The sequence below is a fragment of the Xenopus laevis genome, chromosome 9_10S, assembly GCF_017654675.1.
Source record: "Xenopus laevis strain J_2021 chromosome 9_10S, Xenopus_laevis_v10.1, whole genome shotgun sequence".
NCBI classification, from domain to species: Eukaryota; Metazoa; Chordata; class Amphibia; order Anura; family Pipidae; genus Xenopus; species Xenopus laevis.
The window spans coordinates 114,964,284-114,992,253 of record NC_054388.1 but is presented as its reverse complement, the minus strand read 5'-3'; the positions used below and the strand labels follow the sequence as shown (position 1 = coordinate 114,992,253).

The 27,970-nt window shown below is 43.8% G+C and overlaps 2 protein-coding genes and 2 long non-coding RNA genes across 9 annotated transcripts in view; 1 reads left to right on the top strand and 3 right to left on the bottom strand.

The window, feature by feature from the left end:
* Positions 1 to 27,970, top strand: part of XB5772961.L (Gastrula zinc finger protein XlCGF53.1 L homeolog) — a 579,535-nt gene that overhangs the window by 80,551 nt on the left and 471,014 nt on the right. The gene's annotated exons all lie outside the window — the stretch shown is intronic.
* Positions 1 to 27,970, bottom strand: part of LOC108704280 (oocyte zinc finger protein XlCOF7.1-like) — a 137,184-nt gene that overhangs the window by 94,840 nt on the left and 14,374 nt on the right. The gene's annotated exons all lie outside the window — the stretch shown is intronic.
* On the bottom strand, positions 3 to 26,566 carry LOC108704194. 3 transcript variants are annotated; one of them, XR_005964766.1, is made up of 3 exons: positions 26,358 to 26,566; positions 166 to 317; positions 3 to 62 (listed from the first exon to the last, which is right to left on the bottom strand). It is a non-coding gene; the product is annotated as an uncharacterized LOC108704194 (long non-coding RNA). The 3 variants fall into 3 exon arrangements; XR_005964764.1 differs by lacking the exon at positions 26,358 to 26,566 and adding an exon at positions 1,183 to 2,102; XR_005964765.1 differs by lacking the exon at positions 26,358 to 26,566 and adding an exon at positions 1,183 to 2,102 and having other exon boundaries at positions 166 to 305.
* Positions 18,328 to 19,285, bottom strand: LOC121399141. Its single transcript, XR_005964773.1, has 2 exons — positions 19,157 to 19,285; positions 18,328 to 18,571 (listed from the first exon to the last, which is right to left on the bottom strand). It is a non-coding gene; the product is annotated as an uncharacterized LOC121399141 (long non-coding RNA).

Genomic DNA, 27,970 nt, shown 5'->3' with positions numbered 1-27,970 from the left:
ATGACGGAGCCAGGGGCATGCAGGGCCCCCCCATCATCTGACTTCTTCCTAGGGATGTAGTGCTAAATATTGAAAGGAAGAGAGAATGGTGTTTGAGCTGCAGAGAGACCCCCTTTGTACAGACAGACAGTCTCTTGTCAGTGTGCCAGTCACAGTGCCCCTCACCTCTCCAGTCAGCAGATAGATCATCTCCAGTGTGAGGTTCACGATTCTCTTGTTCCGCTCGTTTTTATTCTCCTTTCCCTTCATCCCTGTGTCACTCGCTTCCTCCCACATTCCCATTGGCTCCTCGTGGGGAGACTGAGCTGGAAGTGACCCTGGAATTAAGCACTTACACATTTCTATACAGGATTATTCCCAGCAATATCCCCCAATAGAATTACAGGGCCCAGATCAGGCCTGGACTGAGAATTAAAATAGGCCCTGGCATTTCAGGTACATAGAGGCCCACTCAGAGGCCCAAACAGCCCACTGAATACTGACTTTCTATGGCACCTTAAAGCAGCCCCTCTGGCATTTGCCAGAACCCACAGATTGCCAGTCCAGGCCTGGCCCAGACCCATAGAATCCCATTAAATGTCCCTACAGTCGGTGTCCCTGTGCCTTATTCTCATGCTGAGGTGAGAGGACAGAGTGGGGCTGGTTGTGCCCATGTGACTGTGGGGTGGGAAGGAAAGAGTTAAGGTTATTCAGTATAAATGAGGGAGAAGAAGAGGGGGAATCCATGTTTAATACTAGTGATTGTGGCACTTGAGGAGTATAATATGAAGGTTCAGTAAAACACAGGCCTTGCTGGAGCCCATGAGGCAGAGGTGACTGTACAGGGGGAGGGGCAGAGACTAGGAAGTGGTTGCTATGGTAACAGTGAGTACACAGGGGACACAGTAGGAGGGTACAAGTCACTATACAAGGTGCCCTGAGAGCTTGCAGTCTGCCTGTACTTCACCTGACAGAATGTACGGAAGCCTGCGAGGCCTCCCCCGCTAGCAGTGCTAAAGCAGCGCCGGCTCTGTACTGGTACCGCAGCCTGTGAGAGGGTCTCGGCCATGAAACAGGACAGGTGTGTGAGGCACAAGTACAGACAGACGCATGAGGAGACCCCCCCGCAGCCACTAAACACTTTCAGACGCAAAGTAAATGAGTATGGCCGCACAGAACGACACTGCTGCAAAGGAAACCTACTTGAGCTACACACAGCCCCGCACAAACCGTAACTAGTTCCTCGCTAACACCCGAGACACCGCTGTGTGAGAAGCTCCGTCTTCTATCCTCCCTCAGGGAGCAAGCTTCCATTGGATTGGATCTGACGTGCCACGTGACACTTCCTTTCTCTTGCGCCGCTGCTGCTGCTGCACTCTGGGAAATGTAGTTCTTTTCTCTACACGTCAGTATTAGCGGCGCGGTTGCACTACAAAACCCCAAACACTGTTGATTAGCTCATATTTTGTATAAAAAAAGCTGCATTTAAGCGCTAAGGCTCAGTGAGTGTGGGAGGAGCTTGCAGCGGGTGTGGCTCCAGGGTCCATTCTCTATCGCTGACTGTGGGCAAATCTCCAGCAGTTTCTACTGCACTTACCGACCTGCTGCGCCTGTTTCACCCCCTCCCTACACAAAGGAACGGCCCCTTTTATAGCTCACAAGTTGACACATTTATGTTTCCCCTCACCATTACTTGTCCCACACAGCTTAGGAGTGAGGGGCTGAGGCAGGGAAGCCATTTCTCCCCAACATCCGGTTCAGTCTGAGGTAATCTTCTCATGCCCCGCCCCTTCCGGTGCCGCCATTGTCTGCATTGGGGTCACTTCTCAGTGCTGTTCCTTTGTGTGAGCTGTAGTTGGAATGACAAAATCAGATCATGGCTTCAGTACAAGAGTGTGTGTATATAGTATACAGATTATACAATTGTACCAGCCATATCCTCCCAAGCCTCACAAATGTCCCCCACAATTTGTCTTCTCACAGGCCCAGCTACAATGGAAGCTCCTGTACTTACATGACAATCATCTCACACCCCCTCACACACATGTTCAGCTTTTGTTCTGTCCCAGTGTTTGGCTCAAGGAGCAAAATATACAAATATACTTCCCCCCCCCGTGTCACATGACATATTCACACGTATTCACCTGACACACAGCAAAGAGCGATAATAACACTGACACATTTGGTAACTAGATAAACAAAGAAGTTGGAGGAAGGTACTCTGACGGGTCACACATAGATCAGACCAAAAAATGAATAAAAATATGAAAATTGTATTTAAGCATCTCTCGCCTAACGCGTTTCATGTCACTGGGACACTTAGTCATAGGCTTGAGGGTTGACAAACATGGGTCAGTATTTAAAGGCCAAACAACCAATCACAAGAAGGGGAGGGGAAACATACAAATTGTGTTTACAATTTTTAAAGGGATCATGTGCCCTACTATAGGTAATATACCTGTACATATCAAGGGCACCTTTCTCCTTTAAGCGGTGAAAAGAGAATGGGATAGTGGTTTAATTAGGCTCACACGGGTCCGGCTGCAGGAGGACTTGGAATTGAAGTGATTGCTTGAAGGCCCCCGGAGTTTCTGGGGGAGTAGGTGTGTCTGTTCCCTGTGTCTATTCTGTAAGTGGATTAATGCTGCAATCTGATTGGTTTCCCCCTTCATATGAAGATTCTTCCTCTTTAACCTCATTGGCTGGCGGGGGCTGTTCCACTGGAGACATTTCAGAGTTTGTGAGATTTCCTTCAGCACAAAATTCTGCTCCTTCAGCCCCGATCTTGCTTGGCTCATTATTATAACATAATGTTCCTCCCAGATCAGCTGGAATATCTCTCTTATCTTCATATTCACAGTCTGGCAAGCAGAGAACATTTGATTATAATATTTATGGCACGGATCATGCATACAGATGTACATCTAAACACAGTCGTATCAGTTTCTTTAATTTTATAAAGTGCATTGATAAGAAAACATATTTGCTGTTTAACAGTGTAGCGCTATAGTAAACTGACTTGTGCTAGGGCAGTTTAAGCTACTTTCCTTGGTGGGCTAAGACCACCGATGAGCTCTCTTTCTCAGGGGTAAGCCCTCGCAGCGGGGTGGAGGCAAGGGTGTAGTGTAACTGTAACCTGATGCAATAGCACAATGATGGGCGCCAGTAGTTCTTTAACAGTTGAACAAAGAACAGTATTTATTGAACAATAGCACATAGATCATTTAGCACATTGATCCACAATGGAGTATAGAACATACACAGCAGCATAAAGGAAGCATATACTCACAGCACGTATAGGCTGAATCCCCACAGGCTAGGGAATATACAGCAGAGAGTAAGTTGACAGCATGTGATGGGTATTGGCCAGTTTTCAGGATATCTTCCAGTGGCAGACTAGGGGAACTCCTGACATCCCTATCTCAACACTTGGTTCCTTACTCTGGGTCAGTAATACCCTGGGATCTTAATCCCTCTAATCTCCTCGGCGGAGCCTTGAGCTGCTCAACTAAATAACCTCTCTATCACTCCTAGAGTGAGCAATAAACGAGTATAGCTGTCTAATTACTAGGGCCAAGGCGCCTAGGGTCAGCACTACCCATTCCCTTCCAGCCTGCTTGGTTGGGCTAAAGCAATGGACCCAGATCTCATGGTTCCTAAACCTTTTATACTGTGGCACAGTGCCATCTGGTGTACACTGTGTGAACTGCAGGGGTTACATAAGCACAAGGTCCCCATAAGGACCCACTGAGGTGTCCATATTACTAGGGGTGTGCCTGTCTGTAAAGTGTAAGGGTGTCTAAGATTTTCACATCCCTACAACAGTAACAGTATGAGGCCAGTCTGGTAAGAACACACAAGTAAAAGTTGTCATATTGGGTCTTTAAACCCCCTCATGCTGTATCCAATAATATACTACAAAGCACAACTCAGTGTATGCAGATTCCCCCCCGAGCAGCACGTTGCCCCCCTGACTTGGCCGGATTCTGTTCCCCAGTGAGCATTGGTTACTCCTACATTGTCCTTGAGAGCAGAGCCAACTGTGCACTTCTTTATCTCTACGTTTGTGTTGGGTACTGTGTAACACTATCAGACATACTCCCACACTCCCTTTTCAGGCCTCGTCCTTGCAACAAACTATATTGTTGTTCTAAATGGATGTTTAGAATTTTTGAGGGCCTGGATCCAGCTCAGTAATCAGCTCAATCTCTTGTGGTAGATTTGTTGTATCTCTACTACATAACCACAAACCCTGCAGGTGTTCTGTGTCTGATCAATATCTTTATGGCAAATGTATGAACTGGATTAGGTTTGTGACACTGCAATCGCTGTTTGGCCTCCCCAGACAGAAGGGGTGTGATACTGTAACGAAGGGGTCCCCAAGCTTTTTTACCCATTTCTAAATACAAAAAACTTGGGGAGCACCACAAGCATGGAAAAAGGTCCTAGGGGTGTCCAATAAGGGCTACAACTGGTTGTTTGGTAACCACTATATGGACTGGCAGACTAGCTGGTTATGTTTGGCAGGTCACATAGTGTTTATGCACCAAAACTTGTCTCCAAGTCAAAAATCCAAAAATGAGCAGCTGCTTTAAGGCCCCTGGGAGCAACATTAGTCATTGGGTGGGAGTCACTGCTGTAGTGCAAAGACAACTGCTCAACTGAAAGGGGAGGGAATGTAATTAGGGATAATTTAGCTCAGTACACAGGAATCCTGAACGATAGAAGCATAGGAATGCACTAAATGCAAAATTCAGTTTGGAATTAGCTTGAATATATTGTGCAAAACTTGAACTCAGCCAAACTTTATCCAAGTCATAAATGTGACTTTAACACTCTCGCCAAAAAGAGTGACACTCATAAACAATTCTTATTGTGTAATCCGCAATTCTCTCACCCTTCCATCTCCCATGTACCACTTTCACCCTCCCCATAAACCATTCTCCATTCCCACCTCAACCATCCCCCACTTTCAGAGTTTTAATTCTACACTTCTGCCCAGGTGATGGGTTCAGTCATGCAGCAGAAGTATTGGTGTCTGTGCACGAGAGATGAACGTCAGCCCCCGGAGAGAAGGAAAAGCTTTCCCACATCCACCTCCCACGTTTTAAATATCCTCTATTTGAAATGGAAGGATGTTCCTTTTGAATGTAAAGTAAACCCTCTATTTAGGGACTCAATTTTTACATGGAATTTGCTATTCTCCAGTCACAGTTATAATCATAGGCAGACTCCTTTCATGCCAATTCATCTCCCACAACCCGGATACTACACCTTGCTTTCCCTCTCTAAAAAACGCCATCCTCTTATGATTAGAGACTTTGTGGATCCTAATAATGGGAACCTTCTTTCTTGGGCCGTTTTAAAAAGACAACTTGGGGGTAAATTTATCAAAGAGTGAAGTTCCGCCACTAGAGTGAAATTCCGCCACTCTCCATTTATTTCTATGGTATTTTTATAGGCGTATTTATCAAAGGGTGAACTTTCACTTCACCCATTGATAAATACGCCTTTCAAAATCCCATAGAAATGAATTGAGAGCTGCGGAATTCCACTCTAGTGGCGGAACTTCACTCTTTGATAAATTTACCCCATAGTTTGAAGATAGAAGATCACTTTCTCTATATTATTGTAAAAAGCGCTTTTCTTTCAGTTGCCAACAAAAACCTCTATGCTATTCAGAAACATTGGTTAGCAGAGGAGCTAGCTAAAATACAAGATAACTGGGGGATCTTAAATATAGATTATATAACATGGAAACTTTGGTGTCCCCCTTTTAGAATAATACACCCTCTTAAAGATGCAGCTTTAAAATGGACAAATTATTTGCATTGTGAAATGACCCCTTCCCAATTGTCCTCTTCTATTACAAAATTTAACAAGCATTTTACCTCAGAGGACTGGAGAGTCCAGCATTTCAAACTGATCCACCTGGGATACGGGAAGCTTTTTCACAAAGGTAAGGGATTGGGTCATGTCTCATTTTGCCCAAAAAGTAAGAGAATGAGACCTGTTCCATTACTTTTGGAGTTGTCCCCGGATTAAGTTGGTCTGGCAAAGACTAAAAGACTTCATTGGTTCAAAGTTGAAAATATGCTTTAATTTCTCTCCAGCTTATGTCCTAAAAGCCGCAAAAAGAACCAAAGCCACAAAAGGAGACGAATTTGAAGTCCCGAAGTGCCGAAAAGACCGAAAGCTGTGAAAGGAGCTGAAGTTGAAATCCTGAAGCCACGAAAAGACCCGAAGCCACGAAAGGAGCCGAAGTTGAATTTCCGAAGCCACAAAAAGACCTGAAGCCACAAAAGGAGCTGAAGTCCCAAAGCTGCGAGAAGACCCGTAGCCACGAAAGGAGCCAAAGCTGAAGTCCCACAGAGGTGAAAAGACCTGAAGCCACGAAAGGAGCCGAAATTGAAGCCCCAAAGCCGCAAAAAGATCCGAAGCTACAAAAGGAGCCAAAGTTTAAGTCCCGAAGAGTCAAAAAGACCCAAAGCCATGAAAGGAGCCGAAGTTGAAGTCCCAAAGCGGCAAAAAGACCCAAAGCCACAAAAGGAGCCGAAGTTGATGTCCCGAAGGCACAAAAAGACCCAAAGCCATGAAAGGAGCCGAAGTTGATGTCCCAAAGTGCCGAAAAGACCGGAAGCCACTAAAGGAGCCAAAGTTAAAGTTCTACTGAAGACCAATGAGATTTTTTTTTCATTTTATTAAACCCCTAGCCACCAATGTATTATTTAAATAATATTTATTTATTTTAAATAGTATGGGGGGCCCTGGCGCCATTTAAAAAAAAACTTTTATGGGGGGCCCTGGCACCATTTTTTTTTTACTTATGTGGGGCCCTAACCATTAATGATTTTTAAAAACTTTTATGGGGGGCCCTGGTGCCATAGATGTTTTTTTACTTATGTGTGTCCCTGACCACCGATTTTTCTTTATAACGTTTATGGGGGGCCCTGGTGCCACAGTTTTTTTTTTAAACTTATAAGGGGGCCCTCACCATTAATGGATATTTATAACCTGTGTGGGGAAGTTTACCGTTTTTAGCATTGATGTCTGTGTGGTCTTTTAACTGTGGTGTAGGGTGGGCGGGACTCAGAAAATGTTGTTGTACAGGGTCCTGTGATTTCTAATGGGGTCCCTAAATTACACTGCCAGCCTTACCCCAAGTTCCTGCCTCTGTCTCTCAGTCACTGAACACTCGTGTTTCTTGGAGGTTTGTGTGTGGGATCTCAGGCATGAAACATGACAGGAAGGACAGACAGACAGAAAGAACATTCCCCCCCACACAGAACTTTCCCAGACACAATAATATTATTTCACAAGGAAATCCTACCTGCTCAATCAGCTGCAAGCTTCTTCCTACCTGTGTAATCTCTGCCTGACAAGCCCCACCTCCAATCCTCACTCAGGAGCAGCGGTCACTCTGATTGGCTTTAGCTTGTGATATTCCTTTGCTCCTGAAACCTTTTCCTGTTTCTTAACATGGCAGTGGGCAACAACGAGTAAATTCCCTCCCGCCATGCAATGGGACAGGAAATACCAAAATAAAAGCCAGCTTCCGCCCCCTGGCCACCATCTTTTTTTCTCATGTCACTTACCCCCACTAGTTCCAGATTGGGTACCTCTCCCACCATTAGAAATCACGGGGCCCCATACCCCCCCAGATCACACCCACTCTAGATCACAGTTAAAAGACCACACAGACATCAGCGTTAAAAAAGGTAACCCCCCAACACAAGTTATAAAAAGCAATTGGTGACCAGGGCCCCCCTATAAATTAAAAAAAAAAACATTGGCGCCAAGGCCCCAAAGAATATTTTTTAAAAAAACATTGGTGCCAGGGCCCCCCTTACAAGTTAAAAATAAATTGGGGCCCCAAAGAATATTTAAAAAAAAAAACTGGTGGCAGGGGCCTTTAGAGTATTAGAATAATACATTGGTGGCCAGGGGATTAAGAAAAAAAAACACACATTGGTGTTCAGAGGAATTGAACTCATGGCTTCAGGATTTCAACTTCGCCTCCTTTCGTGACTTTTGCGTCTTTTCGGAGCTTCAGGACTTAAATTTTGCCTGTTTTCGTGACTTCGGGTCTTTTCGCAGCTTCCAAATGACACCCGGTTGCACGGTTTAAACATTAGTACATGTCCATAGGAAGAAACCAGCAACTACAGGGTATTCTTGAAAAATCCAAAAAGTGTATTAAAGAAAAGGCTGTACATGCTTTTCTTCAATACAAGTTTTTGATTTTTCAAGAATACCCTGTAGTTGCTGGTTTCTTCCTATGGACATATATATATATATGAGCAGTGACCAGCTCCACGTTGTATCTCCCACCCTCTCCAACCAGGGCCGGCCTTAGGCCAATTGGACCAATTGGGCCCAATTGGGCCCCGCACCTCTGGGGGCCCCGCACTGCCCCTTTCCTTTCTATTTTGTGCCTGTATGCCCTTATTTTCCTAAATACTTGCTGTGTCAGTAGCCAGCAACACTTTGTCTAGGGGCCCCGCCAACATGGTCCCAATTGGGCCCCACATTTGATAGGACCAGCCCTGTCTCCAACTATAGTCAGGTGATCCCACTGGTGTCCAATAAAAGGGCAGCCAAGTTTGGGAGTTTTACTTTGAAAGCAGCAAGTAAGTTGCAGGTAAAACTAAAGGTGGCCATACATGGAGAGATCCACTAGTTTGGCGATGTTGCCAAACGAGCGGATCTCCCTCCGATATGCCCACCTTGGGGAGGGCAATATCGGGCTGATCCGATCGTGGCTAGGGCCCAACGATCGGATCCTAACGATGCCTAACGGGCGGTCTGATCGCGGGACCGCATCAACGAACAGATACAGCCGCGATCCGACAAGATTTTTAGTCCCTTCCGATCGAGATCTGGCCGACTTTCAGCCAGATCTCGATCAGGGAAGCCCGTCGGGGTGCCCCATACACGGGCCAATAAGCTGCCGACTCCGTCTGTTGGCAGCTTTTATCGGCCCGTGTATGGCCACCTTTAGTCCCTTTGTAAAATGTATAATGAAGCAATAGAATTCTTAATGAATCAGATAAAATTGAGCATAGGACTGGCCAGATATGGGATGACTTTGACGTAGTTGTTCAGCTTAAATATATTGTAATATATGGACAAACAATCCCTGTTTTGTTTAAAGGGTAAGGCATTTTTTAGTAGCAGTAGCACAAAATGTCTCTGTCTTAAATATATTGATAATGGGTTAAGTGCAGAGGACTCTTGAATTTGTCTATATATATATATATGTTTCTGCTGAGGATGTTCCAGTAATGTGGTGCTTTTCTCATAATAGGAGTCCTCCAAACAGAGAAGGGAGCAGAAGAAAGTCAGCTAGAAGGGACTGTGCTTCATGTTCTGATTATGTTCTTCCAGATAAGAGACTATGTGCTAAATTCCTACATGATGCTTCTAGAGTTGGTCCATCACAGATGTCTGATATGATGAATTGGATGAAGGAAACAATCAGTCTATGTCTTCCATGATGTCACAAGTCACTGATAATGTGCTCAAAAATCTAGGTCACGTCAGTAGATCTTCTTCTGCCAGGGATTAAAGTAGTCCTGGCAGGGTTACCCCTTCAAGAGCAGACATTTCAGAGGAATAAAGTGAAGGATTAGGTGGAAGAGGGGGAATCTACTTTCAACACTGACATGACTGAACCCCTTATTAAAGCTGTGAGAAAGAGCCTGGATCTTGAAGACCTGAAGAAATCCCCTGCAGGATAAAATGTTTAAATCTTCTGAAAAGAATCATCTATTTCCGGTCCATGATGTTATCATATTTACTATTCAGTCGGAATGGAATGGGAAGCAAGTGGTTCCTAGAAAACTGAAAAATTGTTTCCATTTCCAGTAGACATGGCTAAGTCCAGGGAAAACCCTCCCAAGGTTGATGCGGCCATTACCAGAGTGGTCAGAAAAACTACCCTTCCTGTGGATGAAGGAGTATACCTGAAGGACATCATGGAGAGGCAGCAAGATGAGGCCCTTAAAAGGGTTTATGTGGCAGGTGGAACTGCCTGTAAATCTGCTATAACGGCTGTTACAAGGGCCAATAAAATATGGCTTCAGGAGCTGGGGATTATGGTTGAGACAATGGCATGCTGACTCTCAATCTTAACATAACTTATGTGGCCTTCCATTCAGGGGAAATTTCTTATTCGGACCAGAGTTAGATCATTTCAAAGGCATCGGCTGGTAAATTCTTTTTCCTCCCACAGGAGTGTAAGGATAAAAGAAACTCTGCTAGAAATTTCAGAGGAAATTATAGAGATGCCAGACGCTTAGGGTTGCCACCTGGCCGGTATTTTACTGACCTGGCTGGTAAAAAACGATGGCTGATCCCAATGTTATTAATAGGGAATAAAGATAAATATATATTAAGGCCGGTATTTTTTTCCGGAAAAGGTGGCAACCCTACAGACAGTACAAGCCTGGGAAGTCTTTCTTTAGACAATGGAAACCCAGAAACCAGTCCTTTAAGTCCAAAAGAGCCAATGTTAAAGGACAAGGAAAGGCAAAAAAATATAATCCCATTTTTATAAGAAACCTGACTGTATGCAGTGAAATTCTCCCTTCATTTACTGCTGTGGATAGGAATTGTCAGACGGTCCCTAACTGCTCTGCAGGGAAACAATCATACTTATGTACAGCAGGGGGAGCCTCCGCCTTACTTCCCAGCCATTACTTACCTTCTTTCCTAATCCTAAATCTGACCTTGAAAGATGCCATAAATTGTACGTGTGAGATGTTCGAAAAACTACCTGGAACAGGTCCTTTGGACAAGATCTTCAGACTCCCTCTTAGTGATCCTGCAAGGTAAAAAAGTAGGGACTCAACCTTCCAAATCCACGATAGCGGGTTGGATGAAGGAATGCATCCAGAGTGTCTAGGCATTAAATTCCAGCACAGTAGCCTCTACTACTAAGGCGCATTCAACCAGAGGCATGGCGGCATCCTGGGACTTTCATGCGGTGGCTAGTTTAGAAGAAATCTGTAAAGCAGCAGTGTGGTCTTCTTTCCATACCTTTATTAACCATTACAAATTTGATGCGTTTGCTAACAAATCCTCCTCTTCCAACTTCAGTGTTGAATTCTGCATTAAATGCTAATTAAATACTAACTTCACCCTCTTTTATTGTTGTTCTTTGGTACATCCGTTGTTGCCCACTGCCGTGTAAAGGAACAGGAATAGGGAAAATCATATCATACTTACCGAGATTTTCGTTTCCTCGACTGGAACACGGCAGTGGGCAGGGGCTTCCCACCCTCATGGGGGAGACTCCAGGATTCAAAGATGGTGGCCAGGGGGCAGAAGATGACTTTTATTTTGGTATTTCCTGTCCCATTGCATGGTGGGAGGGGATTAAAGTGGACCTGCCACCCAGACACAAAAATCTGTATAATAAAAGTCCTTTTCAGATTAAACATGAAATCCAATTTTTATTTTTTATTAAAGCATTCATAGCTGTTGTAAGCTCATTTAAAAATCTCAGCTGTCAATCAAATATTGTCTGCCCCTCCTCTATGCCTTAGGCAATTACTTTCACTTTCCATTCAGCACTTCCTACATGTCACTGCTCTCCCCACATTCCCCCGTTCTCTTCACCGTTTAATTGTGTAACCAGGACATGGGGATGGACACCGGGTCCCCCATTCTGGTGCACAAACAAGACTCTGAGATGATACAAGACTTGTCTTAATAACAGTGTCCCACAAAATGGCTCCTGCCTGCTTGTTATAATTATGAATTCCCAGACTGAAGGAAACAAGATTCAAATCATTTATATAGTGTAATTAAAGTTCATTTTGCTTGACTAATGTGAAAAAATAGGATTTTGAATAATTTTTTTGGGTGACGGGTCCCCTGTAACCCGTTGTTGCCCACTGCTGTCTTACAGTCCAGGAAAGGAAAATCTCGGTAAGTATGATATGATTTTCCCTAGTTTGCTGAAGCTATAACTCATAATGTGACCCTCCTGCTGGTGCACTCTGGGAGATGTAGTTTTCCAGTCAAGTATCTTTTAGAGCTATAAAGGTGCAGCTGAACTACAAATTCCACAATGCTACAGATGTCCCTATTTGCTTGGACTTTCCCTCTGTTACAAAATAGCAGTGAATGTGCTTAAATCTGACCCTCTGCTAGAGCACTGCTTGCTCCCTCAACTGGGCCCTGGCATCAGTGTGTGAATAAAGACACAGGTGTTGCAGAACTGTACCTCTCAGTTAAAACCAGGTTTATAACCAAGATAACAATGTCATGTTACAGGGCACTCACAGTACAGACTTCTCTGAGGTAAACTCACTATTAGTTCAGTCATTCAAATTAAAACAAGAGCTTGAAAGATCTTTCACCTGGTACAGTCAATGAGTTGGGAAAGAACAATGAGGGACTGTTGCCTAATGTTCCCTTCTCTTTCTCTAAGGGAATAACATTAATTTCATCCATTTTTCTTTATGTTTTGATTAGGAGTAGAATGTGCAGTGTTCCCAAGTGCATTTGTATAGAAATAAAATCTATTATAAGGATCTTAAAGGAGAAGGAAAGCTACGAAGACATTTTATTGCCAAAAGATTAGCTGCAATAGTGCAAGCTAGAATGCTATATTTATTCTGTAGAATGCTTTACCATACCTGAGTAAAAAGCTCTAGAAGCTCTCTGTTTGTTTAGGATAGGAGCTGCAGTATTAATGTGTTGTGACATCACTTCCTGCCTGAGTCTCTCCCTGCTCTGGGCTCAGATTACAGTAGAGAAGGGAGGGGTGGGGGGAGAGGATCAAACTGAGCATGCTCTTGCCCAGGGCAATGAGGTTTAAGCTGAAAACAGTTAGTCTGATACAGAAGCCCATGAGTACACAATAGAAGGAAAGAAATGCAGTGTTTCTTTTGACAGAGGACTCAGAGCAGCATTACTTTGAGGGTTTACTGGTATATTTAGATGGACCTTTCTGATAAAGCTTACTTAATTTTAGCCTTTCCTTTAAACACACTTCTATTATTCTGAGCACAACTGTATATGTATTTATTTATATTACTGTGCAGTACATAAGCTTGTTACATTCTCAGCCAAGGACACAGAAGGAAATCTTTCAGTGAAACTTTGTAACCATTTTATAACCATTATAATAAGACACTGTATTTGCTCCCATTGAGCTTGAGTAGCCGAGAGTCCAGATATCAACCTGCAACTTTACTCACGGTCAACTAATGTTAAAACTTTATTACATAAAAATATCAGGATATCTGAAGTCACCAGGACCTTTCAAGTACCATTGTTTTCGTATAAAGATTATTATCCCTTATAATACATGAGTGATACTCAGAGTTCCCTGTATAACTCAGCCTGCAGCCTTGTGCCTTTATATGGTCACAGAACAACCCCTCAGTGACTTCTAATATCCTTATCATTTACAGTAGGGGGTACATTATCCCTTATAATACATGAGTGATACTCAGAGTTCCCTGTATAACTCAGCCTGCAGCCTTGTGCCTTTATATGGTCACAGAACAACCCCTCAGTGACTTCTAATATCCTTATCATTTACAGTAGGGGGTACATTATCCCTTATAATACATGAGTGATACTCAGAGTTCCCTGTATAACTCAGCCTGCAGCCTTGTGTCTTTATATGGTCACAGAACAACCCCTCATTGTGCCTGTTTTGGGGTGTTTGGGGGTTGCGTCTCTGTGTATCCATACATATGGGGTATCGTTCTATTCAAGGGATCTTGCAGATTGTTATTGAGCAGGTTTTTGTTAGTTGCCATGGAAACTTTGGGAGAAATCTAACTTTGGAACTCTTTTTTTCCTTTATTTCAGACCAAATCTCTGACTTCTAAGAACGACTGCAGTCCCAATTCTCCGTTTAGAAAATCGAGAATGGCATCTTTGAATAGCCGAAGAAGTGTACTTTTCGGACAAATATGGCTTGTGGGGGTTATTTCACAGTTTGGGGGGTGTTTAGACTGAAAACCTGCAAGTAGTACACATAGAGTGCAGCCCCCAGATTTTCAACTGCAATTGCCCTTATGCATGGCTCAGATTTGTCAGATTTACATTTCATCCTGCGTCTAAAAAAAAACAACTAAAAATGCAACAAAAAAGCTCTAAATATCATGATACACTGGTAAAATGTATTTGAATTCTGAGTGGAAACTACAGCAGCCCTAGATGACTGAAGGTCTGCAGTTTCTAAAAACACCTTGAAGGGATAATTTATATTTACATATACGTTTTGCTGCATCAACTGTCACTTGTGCTTATCTACTTTGTTCTGGTGTAAAATTCTCCAAAATGCTGTTTTAGTTTGGGGGTTACTCCTGGACAAATGAAAGTGGGTCACTGATCCAGTAGTTACTGTCCAGTAAAACAGTAAAGTAAAACACACAATGTACTTTGTAGGGTCAAGTGCTTCTATTATAGACTGACACCAATTCATTATTCTCTTCTTCCCTTACTAAAATGCAGATTAATTAATATGTTTCATACACTAAGAACAAACTTATAGTTTTCCTCCTTTGTGCCGTTTTAAATGTACTTTAAGATTAGTGTTACGTGTAAAGCATTTCCCACATTCAGAACAAGAGAAAACTTTCTCCCCTGTGTGAATCCTGTAATGGTTGGAAAGGTCCGACTGATGTTTGTAACACTTCCCACACTGAGAACAACAAAACGACCGCTCCTCCGCGTGACTTTTATGATGCGTCTTAAGTTTTGAAATATTTTGAAAACTCTTCCCGCATTCCGAACAGGTAAACGTTTTCTCCGCGGCGTGGCCTCGGATGTGGTGAGTGAGCTGAAAGTGATACTTAAAGCATTCGCCACACTCGGAGCAGCAAAGGGCTTTGGTTTCTGTGTGAGTCCTTTGATGTATGACAAGGGACATGTGACATATGTAGGACTTGCCACATTCCGTGCAAGCAAACTTCTCTCTTGTGTGCGTCTTACAGTGGCGACTAAGCTGTGCGGGATCTGCAAAGCATTTGCCACATTCAGAGCAAGTGTGCGGCTTCTCTCCGGTGTGAATTCTCCTGTGTTCATTTAGGCTTGAAAGCTTGGGGAAATGTTTCCCACATTCAGAGCAAGGAAACTGCTTCTCTTTCTTGTGATTTTTCTGGTGCGCATTGAGCTGCGGGTATGAATTATAACATTTGCCACATTCAGAACATATGAACAGTTTGTCTCCTGTGTGACATGTGTAATGTGCAGTGAGCTGGGAGTTAACAGCAAAGCCTTCCCTGCACTGAGAACAAGTGAATGGTTTCTCTTCTCCAGCTGTTTTCTCTTTACTACAACTGCTCTTAGTAATCACACTGTTATGGCTCTCTGTATAATGTGAAACCACTGGTTCTGTATCATCTTGTCCGTATGTGTCTGGTCCCTCATCTGTATTACTCCTCCAGCATCTTTGCTCTCCATTGTTTGATGTGGGGTTCTCTTTAATAACATTCGCTACATAAGCAGTTAAACTATTATTGACAAAGGATCCCATGATAGGAGTAGGTGTATCTGTTACCTGTATCTGTTCTGTAAGTGGATTAATGCTGCAATCTGATTGGTTTCCCCCTTCCCGTGAATCCACTTCCTCTTCTATATCACCTGCCGAGCTGTTATTCAGGCTACATCCCATGATAGGAGTAGGCATATCTGTTCTGTAAGTGGATCTGTATCTGTTCCCTGTTCTGTAAGTGGATTAATGCTGCAATCTGATTGGTTTCCCCCTTCCCGTGAATCCACTTCCTCTTCTATATCACCTGCCGAGCTGTTATTCAGGCTGCATCCCATGATAGGAGTAGGTGCATCTGTTCCCTGTATCTGTTCTGTAAGTGGATTAATGCTGCAATCCGATTGGTTACCCTCTGCACATGAAGCGGATTCCACCTGAATAACAAATGTTACATGAGCATTTTGTGAGTTATTATTCAGTTTGCAGCCCATAAAAGGAGCTAGTGTATCTGTTCGTGGTATACGTCTTCTAATTCTATTTATTTTGCTGTAATTATGATCAGTTTCCCATAAAACCAATTCTTTCTTAATAGCATTCGATGTATCGTTAGGGATCAAGTTGCTATTTAGGCTCTTTCCCATGAGAGTTGATGTGTCTGTTGCTTGTGTTTGTTCTGCAAGTTGTTTTTCTTTTTCCCATGAAGCCTCTTCCTCTTGAATACCAACTAATTTATAATCATCTGCCGAGCTGTTATTCAGGCTGCATCCCATGATAGGAGTAGCTTTATCTGTTCCCTGTATCTGTTCTGTAAGTGGATTAATGCTGCAATCTGATTGGTTTCCCTCTTCCCATGAATCCACTTCCTCTTTTATATCACATGCCAAGCTGTTATTCAGGCTGTATCCCATGATAGGAGTAGGTGTATCTGTTCCCTGTATCTGTTCTGTAAGTGGATTAATGCTGCAATCTGATTGGTTTCCCTCTCCCCATGAAATCTCTTCCTCTTTAATCCTATTGGCTGGTGGGGGCTGTTCCACTGGAGAAATTTCACGGTTTGTGAGATTTCCTTCAGCACAAAATTCTGCTCCTTCAGACCCAATCTTGCTTGGCTCATTATTATAACATAATGTTCCTCCCAGATCAGCTGGAATATCTCTCTTATCTTCATAATCACAGTCTGGCAAGCAGAGAACATTTGATTATAATATTTATGGCACGGCTCATGCATACAGATGTACATCTAAACACAGTCGTATGTTTCTTTAATTTTATGAAGTGCATTGATAAGAAAACATATTTGCTGTTTAACAGTAACAGTAGGTGGCACGTTGCCCCCCTGACTTGGCCGGATTCTGTTCCCAAGTGAGCTTTATTTACTCCTACATTGTACTTGAGAGCAGAGCCAACTGTGCACTTCTTTATCTCTACGTTTGTGTTGGGTACTGTGTAACACTATCAGACATACTCCCACACTCCCTTTTCAAGCCTCGTCCTTGCAACAAACTATATTGTTGTTGTTCTAAATGGATGTTTAGAATTTTTGAGGGCCTGGATCCAGCTCAGTAATCAGCTCAATCTCTTGTGGTAGATTTGTTGTATCTCTACTACATAACCACAAACCCTGCAGGTGCTCTGTGTCTGATCAATATCTTTATGGCAAATGTATGAACTGGATTAGGTTTGTGACACTGCAATCGCTGTTTGGCCTTCCCAGACAGAAGGGGTGTGATACTGTAACGAAGGGGTCCCCAAACGTTTTTTACCCGTGAGCCAAATCTAAATAGACAAAAACTTGGGGAGCACCACAAGCATGGAAAAAGGTCCTAGGGGTGTCCAATAAGGGCTGCAACTGGTTGTTTGGTAACCACTATATGGACTGGCAGACTAGCTGGTTATGTTTGGCAGTTCACATAGTGTTTATGCACCAAAACTTGTCTCCAAGTCAAAAATCCAAAAATGAGCAGCTGCTTTAAGGCCCCTGGGAGCAACATTAGTCATTGGGTGGGAGTCACTGCTGTAGTGCAAAGACAACTGCTCAACTGATAACTGCAATATATGGACAAACAATCCCTGTTTTGTTTAAAGGGTAAGGCATTTTTTAGTAGCTTAAGGCACAAAAGGTCTATGTCTTAAATATATTGATAATGGGTTGAGTGCAGAGGACTCTTGTATTTGTTTAACTGCTCAACTGAGAGGGAAGGGAATGTAATTATGGATGAATTCGCTCAGTACACAGGAATCCTGAATGTTAGAAGTGTAGGAATGCACTAAATGCTAAATTTGCTTTGGGATTAGCTCAGTGGTGGCCAAACGTTTTGCAACGAGGGCCAGATTTGGTGAGGTGAAAATGTGTGGGGGCCAACCATTCAGCCTGACATTCTTTGAACCATTAACATCATTTAACTCATTTAAACAAGGAATCGCATAGCCATAGCAGTAATATTTGGGCACATTAGTGAAATGATCTGCCACTTGGTCTATACTGCTGCCTGTGAGCTGAAGTGTTAGTAATAGACACGTACTGGCACATAGTGACGTCTCACATACTTCTTTAGTTTAGCGTGCTGGCACGTCAGTACATCTATTGCACCTTCAGGCCGAAAGAAGTATGTGAATCGGCGCGGCACTACGCGCCAGTACGTATCTATTACTAACACCTTCAGCACACAGGCAGCAGTATAGACCAAGTGGCAACTCATTTCTCTAATGTGCCCAAATAGTTCATGCTATGGCTAGGCGATTCCTGATTGCACTGTGCTGGCCAAGGGCCGGTGCAAATTTGAAAATGGGCCACATTTGGTCCCCGGGCCTGACTCTGGACATGCCTGGAATCGCTGGAATATATTGTGCAAAACATGAACTGTGACTTTAATACTCTGCCCAAGAGTGACATATTGTTAACTTATAAAGCCATTCTTATTGTGTCATCCGCAATTCTCTCACCCTTCCATCTGCCTCTGTGTCTTCCTGTTGTCCATTCCCAGCACCCCCACATTTACCCCATAAACCATTCTCCATTCCCACTTCAACCATCCCCCACTTTCAGACTTTTAATTCTACACTTCTGCCCAGGTGATGGGTTCAGTCATGCAGCAGAAGTAATTGTGTCTGTGAACAGAGATGAACTGCAGCCTGTGGAGAGAAGGAACATCTTGAAGTTCCATTGGTATCAGTGTTGGAGCAGAGCTGTGGGTCCCACAATCTAATGTACAGTTTGATGTAGACGGTGGAGTGGGCTCATTTGTCCCAAGTCAACTACAAATAAACATCACAGCAGCTCTTTTCGTAACAAGGGAAATGGTTTAAATATCTTCTGTTGTCTAAGCCTTTCTACCCCTCTTTTCTCATTACTTTTCTCCTTTCACTTCCAGTACAAGTATAAATAACACACATGGCTTGATTTAAATTTGGCCTAGATAGGAGCACTACCTTTAAAAATTAGACCATTACTGATGTTTCATGTAGAACTTTTTTGGTCTGTGTTAAAAACAATGGGTGGGTCCTTACAGGAATGTGGGCAACACTGGGAACAAGTTACAGTTCCCTGCCAGGTCAACTTAGCTGCTGGCTTCCCACCTACCAGAAGGAAATGGCTGGTATATTGACAAGTAATCTTCTCAACTCCCATCATATAGTTCCCAGACAGCTCTTGTACTGTTTCTTTTAAGAAGTTCTGTTGAACACGAGGCTCTGATATTTTTTGTACTCATTACTCACCCATCAGGAAAAACTGCTGGGGCTCCTCCGTTATTCTTTCCTTGTAAAGGGCCTTGTTTCTTTTTATATAGTCCCGCTCGTCCAAGGAAAAATAGATGGAAACATCATCAGACCTTATGGCAACCTGTCACACACAATGTTCCAGTCATCCCCCAGCCAGAGAAAGGGATTATCATCCACTGTTACTAAACAATAAGGGGCCGCTGTACCCACCTCTCCAGTCAGCAGCTGGATGATGTTGGACATGAGTTCCAGGATCTTCTTGTCATTCTTGTTATTTTCCTTCTGTATGACGGAGCCAGGGGCATGCAGGGCCCCCCCATCATCTGACTTCTTCCTAGGGATGTAGTGCTAAATATTGAAAGGAAGAGAGAATGGTGTTTGAGCTGCAGAGAGACCCCCTTTGTACAGACAGACAGTCTCTTGTCAGTGTGCCAGTCACAGTGCCCCTCACCTCTCCAGTCAGCAGATAGATCATCTCCAGTGTCAGATTCAGGATTTTCTTGTTCCGCTCATTTTTATCCTCCTTCCCCTTCATCCCTGTGTCACTCGCTTCCTCCCACATTCCCATTGGCTCCTCGTGGGAGGGACTGACCTGGAAGTGACCCTGGAATTAAGCACTTGCACATTTCTATACAGGATTATTTCCAGCAATATCCCCCAATAGAATAACATGGGCACAGATCCATTAAATGTCCCAACAGTCAGTGTTCCTGTGCCTTATAGGAGATTTTCTTACTGGTAAATCCCTTTTGCGTAGGCCCGTACTGTCAGTGCAGGACGTCTGGAGTTAATGTTCCCCCCTCTGGAGGCAGGACAAACAATAACTTTCTTTGAGCTCCTCCTCTTCCTGTTCCTCCCATCAGTTTGTTATAAAGTCTGCGAGTGGAGAACTTATATCTTACTATGCTACGAAAAACCGCTGCATCTGCAAAAAAGGGTGGGATGCTGCACTGACAGTACGGACCTAAGCAAAAGGGATTTACCGGTAAGAAAATCTCCTTTGTGCGGTCGGCCCTGTCAGTGCAGGATGTCTGGGGATGTCCCAAAGCCGTCCAAAAACAAGGAGGGAACGATTTACATATGATAGAAATGATTTAAACTGTAGTTTCTGTCGAACTGAGAGTCGGCACTGTGTTGCAAATTCAGTCTGTAAAATCTGGAAAAAGTGTGCAGTCCAAGTTGCTGCTCTGCAAATGTTCTCTGGTGAAACATTGTTGAAGAAAGCCCAGGAAGTACCAATCTTTCTTGTAGAATCAGCTGTGTTATGAACTGGAGACTGTTCATTTGCAAGTGAATAAGCTGTCTGTATAGTGGACCATCTAGCTATAATGCTTTTTGACGCTCTCTGACCTGCATTTTGACCACTATGAAAAACGAAGAGAGACTGACTTCCGAATTGCCTTAGTCTTATTGACATACTTTTGTAGTGCTCTGACTGGATCTAGTGTCAGAAGATTGGAATCCTCTTCATTTGCAGTATCTTGAGGAAATGCTGGAATAACAATCTCGATTGATTTGGAAAGGAGAAACCAATTTAGTTAAGAGGGATGGTACCGACCTGAGTACAGCTTTGTCTGCGTGAAAAACTAACCACAAAGAAATACAGGAAAGTGCAGCTATGTCTGAAACTCTTTTAGCTGAACAAATTGCAAAAAGAAAAAGTTTTCAAAGTAAGCAACTTAATGTCCAATGATTCAATTGGTTCAAAGGGATGATGCTGAAGGCATTGTAGAACTAAAATGAGGTCCCACAGAGGCGTAAGATCTCATAAAGGAGGTTGCAGCTTCGACATTGCTTGAAAGAACAGTCTAAACTCAGGTAGGATGGCCCACTGTTGAGGAAATAGAGCAGCCAATGCTGAGAGCTATACTTTAAGTGAAGACACACAGACATCTGCTCCATCTTGGAGAAACTGAAGAATTTGAGGTGAGGAACACGTTTTCCATCCCAGCCTCTTTGCTATGCACCATCTAAAGAAAATGGACCAAATTCTGTGATAGGCCTTAACTGTAGAAACTCTACGGGCTGCCATGAGAGTCTCTATGACTGACTGTGAAATTCCTTTTAACACCCATGTTTGAGATTCAACAGCCATGCAGTGAGATGCAACTTGTGAACATCTGGGAACCAAATAGGACCTTGACGTAGAAGGTCTGGTCTGAGAGGTAGAGTGAGTGGTTTGCCCACTGTCATGCTCACAATATCTGCAAACCACGTTCTTCTTGGCCATGCAGGCGCCACTAGTATTGAGGGAACCATCTCTCTGCGTATCTTTGCCAGTAGTCTGGGAATCATCGGAATCGGTGGAAAAGCATACCCTAGGTAAAATGACTAGTAGTCGTTAAGGCATCTACATCCTCCACAAGAGGATCCTGGACCCTGGAGAAAAATCTTGGCATTGTGTGTTGGTTCCGGATGCCATGATGTCCACACATGGGTTGCCCCATCGGTTGACTAGCAGCTGAAACATCTCTGTGAAGCATCCATTCCCCAGAATCTATCGTGTTCCGGCTGAGAAAATCTGCTTGCCAGTTCTGTATCCCTGGAATATAGACAGCCAATATGTGTACTTTGTAAGCTTCTGTCCAGGAAAGAATCTTTGAGATCTCCGATATGGCTCTCTTGCTCTTGGTAACCACTTGCCTGTTGAGGTAGGCTACTGCTGTCCCGTTGTCTGACTGGACACAGAAATGAGAGTTTTGAACAAGATGTTGCCAAAACGTGAGAGCATTGAAAATTGCCCGAATCTCCAAAATGTTGATGTGGAGAATTCTTTCTTGCGGTGACCATGCCCCTTGACAAGATTGGTGTTTCCATTGTGCTCCCCACCCTGATAGACTGCCATCCGTTGAGATAACTACTGGTTCCAGTTTCTGCCAGTTTCCCCATTAAGACATTGTCTGGTTGGAGCCACCTTTGACTTGTGGAGACAGAATAATGATCTGGGACAGATCCTGATGGTTCTTGTTCCAGTATCTGAGGAAATGGTTCTGCCACCTTTTTTTGGCACTAAAAATAGATTGGAGTAATAACCTTGGAACTGTTATTGTGCCGTAACTAGAACGATCACTTGTTTTAGCAGTAGTTCCTGTATAATGTCATGGATGGCTGCTGTTTTTTTTTTTTGCATCCATTGAGGTTGAAGAGGGAATGAATGAATTTTGTGGTATTCTTTGAAAGGGAATTTTGTAACCTGGTGAAAGGATTTGAAGTAGCCACTGGTCTTGGATTGTGAGTTCCCATTCGGAGTGAAATTTTTGAAGGCAACCTCTGACTGGTATAGTAGTGAGGTGCTTTTTGTTGGAGTCAGGAATCCTGTGTCTTAACAGGACCTGATCTTTTGTTGGTAATGGACTGAGATTGACAATATTTGAATTTCTTATTTGCTGATTGAGAGGTATTTGGCCTCTGTCTGTAAGAAGATTTCTATGACGAATTCCAAGATCTATGATCATAATTCGCTCAATTGCCTTGAGGAAAGAAAACTCCTTTACCACCTGTCACAACAGCAATAATTTTCTTGAACCGAATAGGTAAGAACCTTCAAATTTTAGAGATGTCAGCTTGTGCTTGGAAGCTGAACCCCCCCGCCCACTACCTCAACCACAAAGCTCTCCTAGCAGTAATGGAGGAAGATGCCTTGGCTGCGACCTTAGCAATTTCTAGTGAGGCGTCACTGTGGAAAGAGAAGGCAGCAGTTATTTTATCTAAATCTAGCATGGAAGGATCTATCTTTTTGAGGTCTTGACACCAGTAACGTGCAGTCTTGGCTACTGACAGTGCCGCTGATGCTGGCCGAAATATGGCAGATGTATTTAGGAATCCTCTCTTAAGAGCAGAGTTCATCTTTTTATCCATGGGGTCCTTAAAGGAACCGACATCTTCAGTAGGCAAAGTGGTATTTTTTGAAAGACGGACAATAGCCGAGTCCACCTTAGGAGATTTGTCCCATACATTTTCTAGTTCATCTGCAACTGGAAACTTGTTAAAAAATATTTGTGAAATTGAATCCCTTTTGTCGGGCTCTGCCCATTCGTCAGAAATAGCTTTGGTAATACCTTTGCTGATGGGTAAAAACCTGAACTTCTTGGATTTGTTGCCAGCACTTTATCTGCTTTGGAAATAGGAGTTTGTGTTTCTGCTATTTCCAATTTATTGTATATGTGTTTGAGGAGTGTTTTGACTTCCTCAGGTTGCTTATTTGCAGAAGGTGCACTGTCGTCTGAGGAAATGGAGGAAAAGCCCTCAGAATCAGTACTGTGAGTCTCATTGTCTGAATGTGATTCCAGTGATGAGCTGGATGTAGACGGGCTTCTAGATTCTGTCTTTATAAGTGTTTACTCTGACCTTTGAGAGCCTGTGACACTGATTGGTGTCTTGTACAGGGCTAACCGATTCTTGTGGGACAGATGTAATATTCTCCTTTCTTAGAGCAGGAGAGCTGACTGTTGGCAGTGAGTGGACTTGAGCAGTAGTAGTGTGAATAGTAGGCATAGGATTTAAGTCTTGATCAAAATGTTGAAAATTAGACTCAGAGTCTATAGTATGCAGTCTAGGCAATTTATTAAGAGAAGGAGATCTGGAGCATATCCTTCTCTACCCCTCTTTGTAGATTTTTTCAATGAACGAAAGGAGAGCACTCACTCGCAGATTAACTGCTGATAATTATTTATTATTCACACTGCTTAAAGGGGATCCGTCACTCAAAAAAAAATATTAAAAATCCTATTTTATCACATTAGTCAAGCAAAATGAACTTAAATTACACTGTATAAATTATCTGAATCTAGTTAACTTCAGTCTGGGATTTCAAAATTATAGCAAGCAGGCAGCAGCCATTTTGTGGAGACTGTAATAAAGGCAAGCCTTGCATCATCTCAGAATCTTGTTTGTGCACCAGAATGGGGGACCCGATGTCCGTTCCCATGCCCTGGCTACACAATTAAATGGTAAAGAGAACGGGGGAATGTGGGGAGAGCAGTGACATGTAGGAAGTGCTGAATGGAAAGTGAAAGTAATTGTCTGCCCCTCCTCTATGCCCATGGCATAGAGGAGGGGCAGACAATATTTGATTGACAGCTGAGATGTTTAAATGAGTTTACAACAGCTATGAATACTTTAATAAAAAACAGAAATTGGATTTCATGTTTAATTTGAAAAGGACTTTTATTATACAGATTTTTGTATCTGGGTGACAGGTCCACTTTAACACGACATGTTTCGGGCTACTAGTGCCCTTCCTCAAGTGAAATTGAATCCCTTTTGTCGGGCCCTGCCCAGTCGTCAGAAATAGCTTTGGTTATACCTTTGCTGGTGGGAAAAAAACTGAACTTCTTGGATTTGTTGCCAGAACTTTATCTGCTTTGGAAATAGGAGTTTGTGTTTCTGCTATTTCCAATGTATTGTATATGTGTTTGAGGAGTGTTTTGACTTCCTCAGGTTGCTTATTTGCAGAAGGTGCACTGTTGTCTGAGGAAATAGACAAAAAGCCCTCAGTCAGTACTGTGAGTCTCATTGTCTGAATGTGATTCCAGTGATGAGCTGGATGTAGACGGGCTTCTAGATTCTGTCTTTTTAAGTGTTTACTCTGACCTTTGAGAGCCTGTGACACTGAAGACTTAACTTGCTTTTGTATTCATTCCATAAAATGTGCCATCTGATTGGTGTCTTGTACAGGGCTAACCGATTCTTGTGGGACAGATGTAATATTCTCCTTTCTTAGAGCAGGAGAGCTGACTGTTGGCAGTGAGTGGACTTGAGCAGTAGTAGTGTGAATAGTAGGCACAGGATTTAAGTCTTGATCAGAATGTTGGAAATTAGACTCAGGAGTCTATAGTATGCAGTCTAGGCAATTTATCAAGAGAAGAAGATCTGGAGCATTTCCTTCTCCTACCCCTCATTGTAGATGTTTTTTGAGCCTTCTTACTGCGTGCAGCATTCTTGTCAGGTGCCATGGCTTGAATCAGGTCCAATAAGTCTTCCTGAGCCGCCATACTAGCTTAATTTAGCGTAAGAAACAACCTCGCTGCAATGCGCACTAGTAATAGGAATGGCGGCGGAAGTGATGTCACACGTCTACATCGTGCCAAGCTGACCGCTGATATTGTGGGACTTGTAGCCCGGAACTGCGCCTGAATCTGTGATGCGACGCACTGAAAGGTTCTCCAAACCAGATGGTTCAGTAAGGGGCTCAGCTGAGGAGCACACACATTGAAGGGCTCAATGTGTGGAAGGTAACGACCAGCGCACACTCACCTTGGAAGCGTGCCAGTATGGGGGGGCTCAGGCATGAATGAAACAAACACGCATACTTACTAGGGAAGCACACATTGAAAAACGGGCTTAACCCTGGAGCTCGCCATAGATCTTCGTTCCAGGCTCTGACCTCAGTAGCACACAGGGGGCTCACTGACAAGGAGCAATCAAGAACCTTTTCTTGTAACTGTGAATTTCTTCTATTTTTCTATATGGATAGGAGGAAGATAAGTCCGCCCCCGAGCAGGACAAACAAAAAAGTGATGAGAGGAAGCAGAGCTCAAAGAAAGGGTTAATGTTTGTCCGGCCTCCAGTGGGGAGAACATTAACCCCAGACGTCCTGCACTGACAGGTAGGGCCGACCACATAATCTCATGCTGAGGTGAGAGGACAGAGTGGGGCTGGTTGTGCCCATGTGACTGTGGGGTGGGAAGGAAAGAGTTAAGGTTATTCAGTATAAATGAGGGAGAAGAAGAGGGGGAATCCATGTTTAATACTAGTGATTGTGGCACTTGAGGAGTATAATATGAAGGTTCAGTAAAACACAGGCCTTGCTGGAGCCCATGAGGCAGAGCTGACTGTACAGGGGGAGGGGCAGAGACTAGGAAGTGGTTGCTATGGTAACAGTGAGTACACAGGGGACACAGTAGGAGGGTACAAGTCACTATACAAGGTGCCCTGAGAGCTTGCAGTCTGCCTGTACTTCACCTGACAGAATGTACGGAAGCCTGCGAGGCCTCCCCCGCTAGCAGTGCTAAAGCAGCGCCGGCTCTGTACTGGTACCGCAGCCTGTGAGAGGGTCTCGGCCATGAAACAGGACAGGTGTGTGAGGCACAAGTACAGACAGACGCATGAGGAGACCCCCCGCAGCCACTAAACACTTTCAGACGCAAAGTAAATGAGTATGGCCGCACAGAACGACACTGCTGCAAAGGAAACCTACTTGAGCTACACACAGCCCCGCACAAACCGTAACCAGCTCCTCGCTAACACCCGAGACACCGCTGTGTGAGAAGCTCCGTCTTCTATCCTCCCTCAGGGAGCAAGCTTCCATTGGATTGGATCTGACGTGCCACGTGACACTTCCTTTCTCTTGCGCCGCTGCTGCTGCTGCACTCTGGGAAATGTAGTTCTTTTCTCTACACGTCAGTATTAGCGGCGCGGTTGCACTACAAAACCCCAAACACCGTTGATTAGCTCATATTTGGTATAAAAAAGCTGCATTTAAAGGACCAGTTTTTTCTCAAAAATTCGTTAGTACACAACGAAAAAATAACACCAACACAAATTAAAATTTAAAATAACAAAGCCTTTATTAAGAAATAACTTACAGAAACTCCACTTCCTGTCCTCTGCAGAAACGGCGAAAGGGCGACCATCCTTCCTGCAGCGCTCGATTTGTCCTCCCTGGTTAGCTCCAATATTCTACTGACAGCGTGTGAAGTGAGGTGAAGCTGCAGATCAAGACCCTGCGGGAGATACCGAGCGGGTGACACCTCAGCGCTCAGCTGCCTGTGGAGGGAGAACCGCTTGCTCCCAGGAAACTGCCTGCATCTTAGGCTGCCTGCACCAGTTGGTTTCCCGCACTCGTACAGCAGCAAGGGCTTCATGTGTCGGTCCCGCAGGGTCTTGATCCGCAGCTTCAACTCGCTTCACACGCTGTCAGTAGAATGTTGGAGCTAACTAGGGAGGACAAATCGAGCGCTGCAGGAAGGATGGTCGCCCTTTTGTGTTGGTGTTATTTTTTCGTTGTGTACTAACGAATTTTTGAGAAAAAAAAACGATGTTACTGGTCCTTTAAGCGCTGAGGCTCAGTGAGTGGGGGAGGAGCTTGCAGCGGGTGTGGCTCCAGGGTCCATTCTCTATCGCTGACTGTGGGCAAATCTCCAGCAGTTTCTACTGCACTTACCGACCTGCTGCGCCTGTTTCACCCCCTCCCTACACAAAGGAACGGCCCCTTTTATAGCTCACAAGTTGACACATTTATGTTTCCCCTCACCATTACTTGTCCCACACAGCTTAGGAGTGAGGGGCTGAGGCAGGGAAGCCATTTCTCCCCAACATCCGGTTCAGTCTGAGGTAATCTTCTCATGCCCCGCCCCTTCCGGTGCCGCCATTGTCTGCATTGGGGTCACTTCTCAGTGCTGTTCCTTTGTGTGAGCTGTAGTTGGAATGACAAAATCAGATCATGGCTTCAGTACAAGAGTGTGTGTATATAGTATACAGATTGTACAATTGTACCAGCCATATCCTCCCAAGCCTCACAAATGTCCCCCACAATTTGTCTTCTCACAGGCCCAGCTACAATGGAAGCTCCTGTACTTACATGACAATCATCTCACACCCCCTCACACACATGTTCAGCTTTTGTTCTGTCCCAGTGTTTGGCTCAAGGAGCAAAATATACAAATATACATCCCCCCCCCTTGTCACATGACATATTCACACGTATTCACCTGACACACAGCAAAGAGCAATGACAACAAAGAAAATGAAGATTAAGGAGGGAAAACATTAATGGAGACATTTTGTATGAAACACGAGAATGTGCCAGTG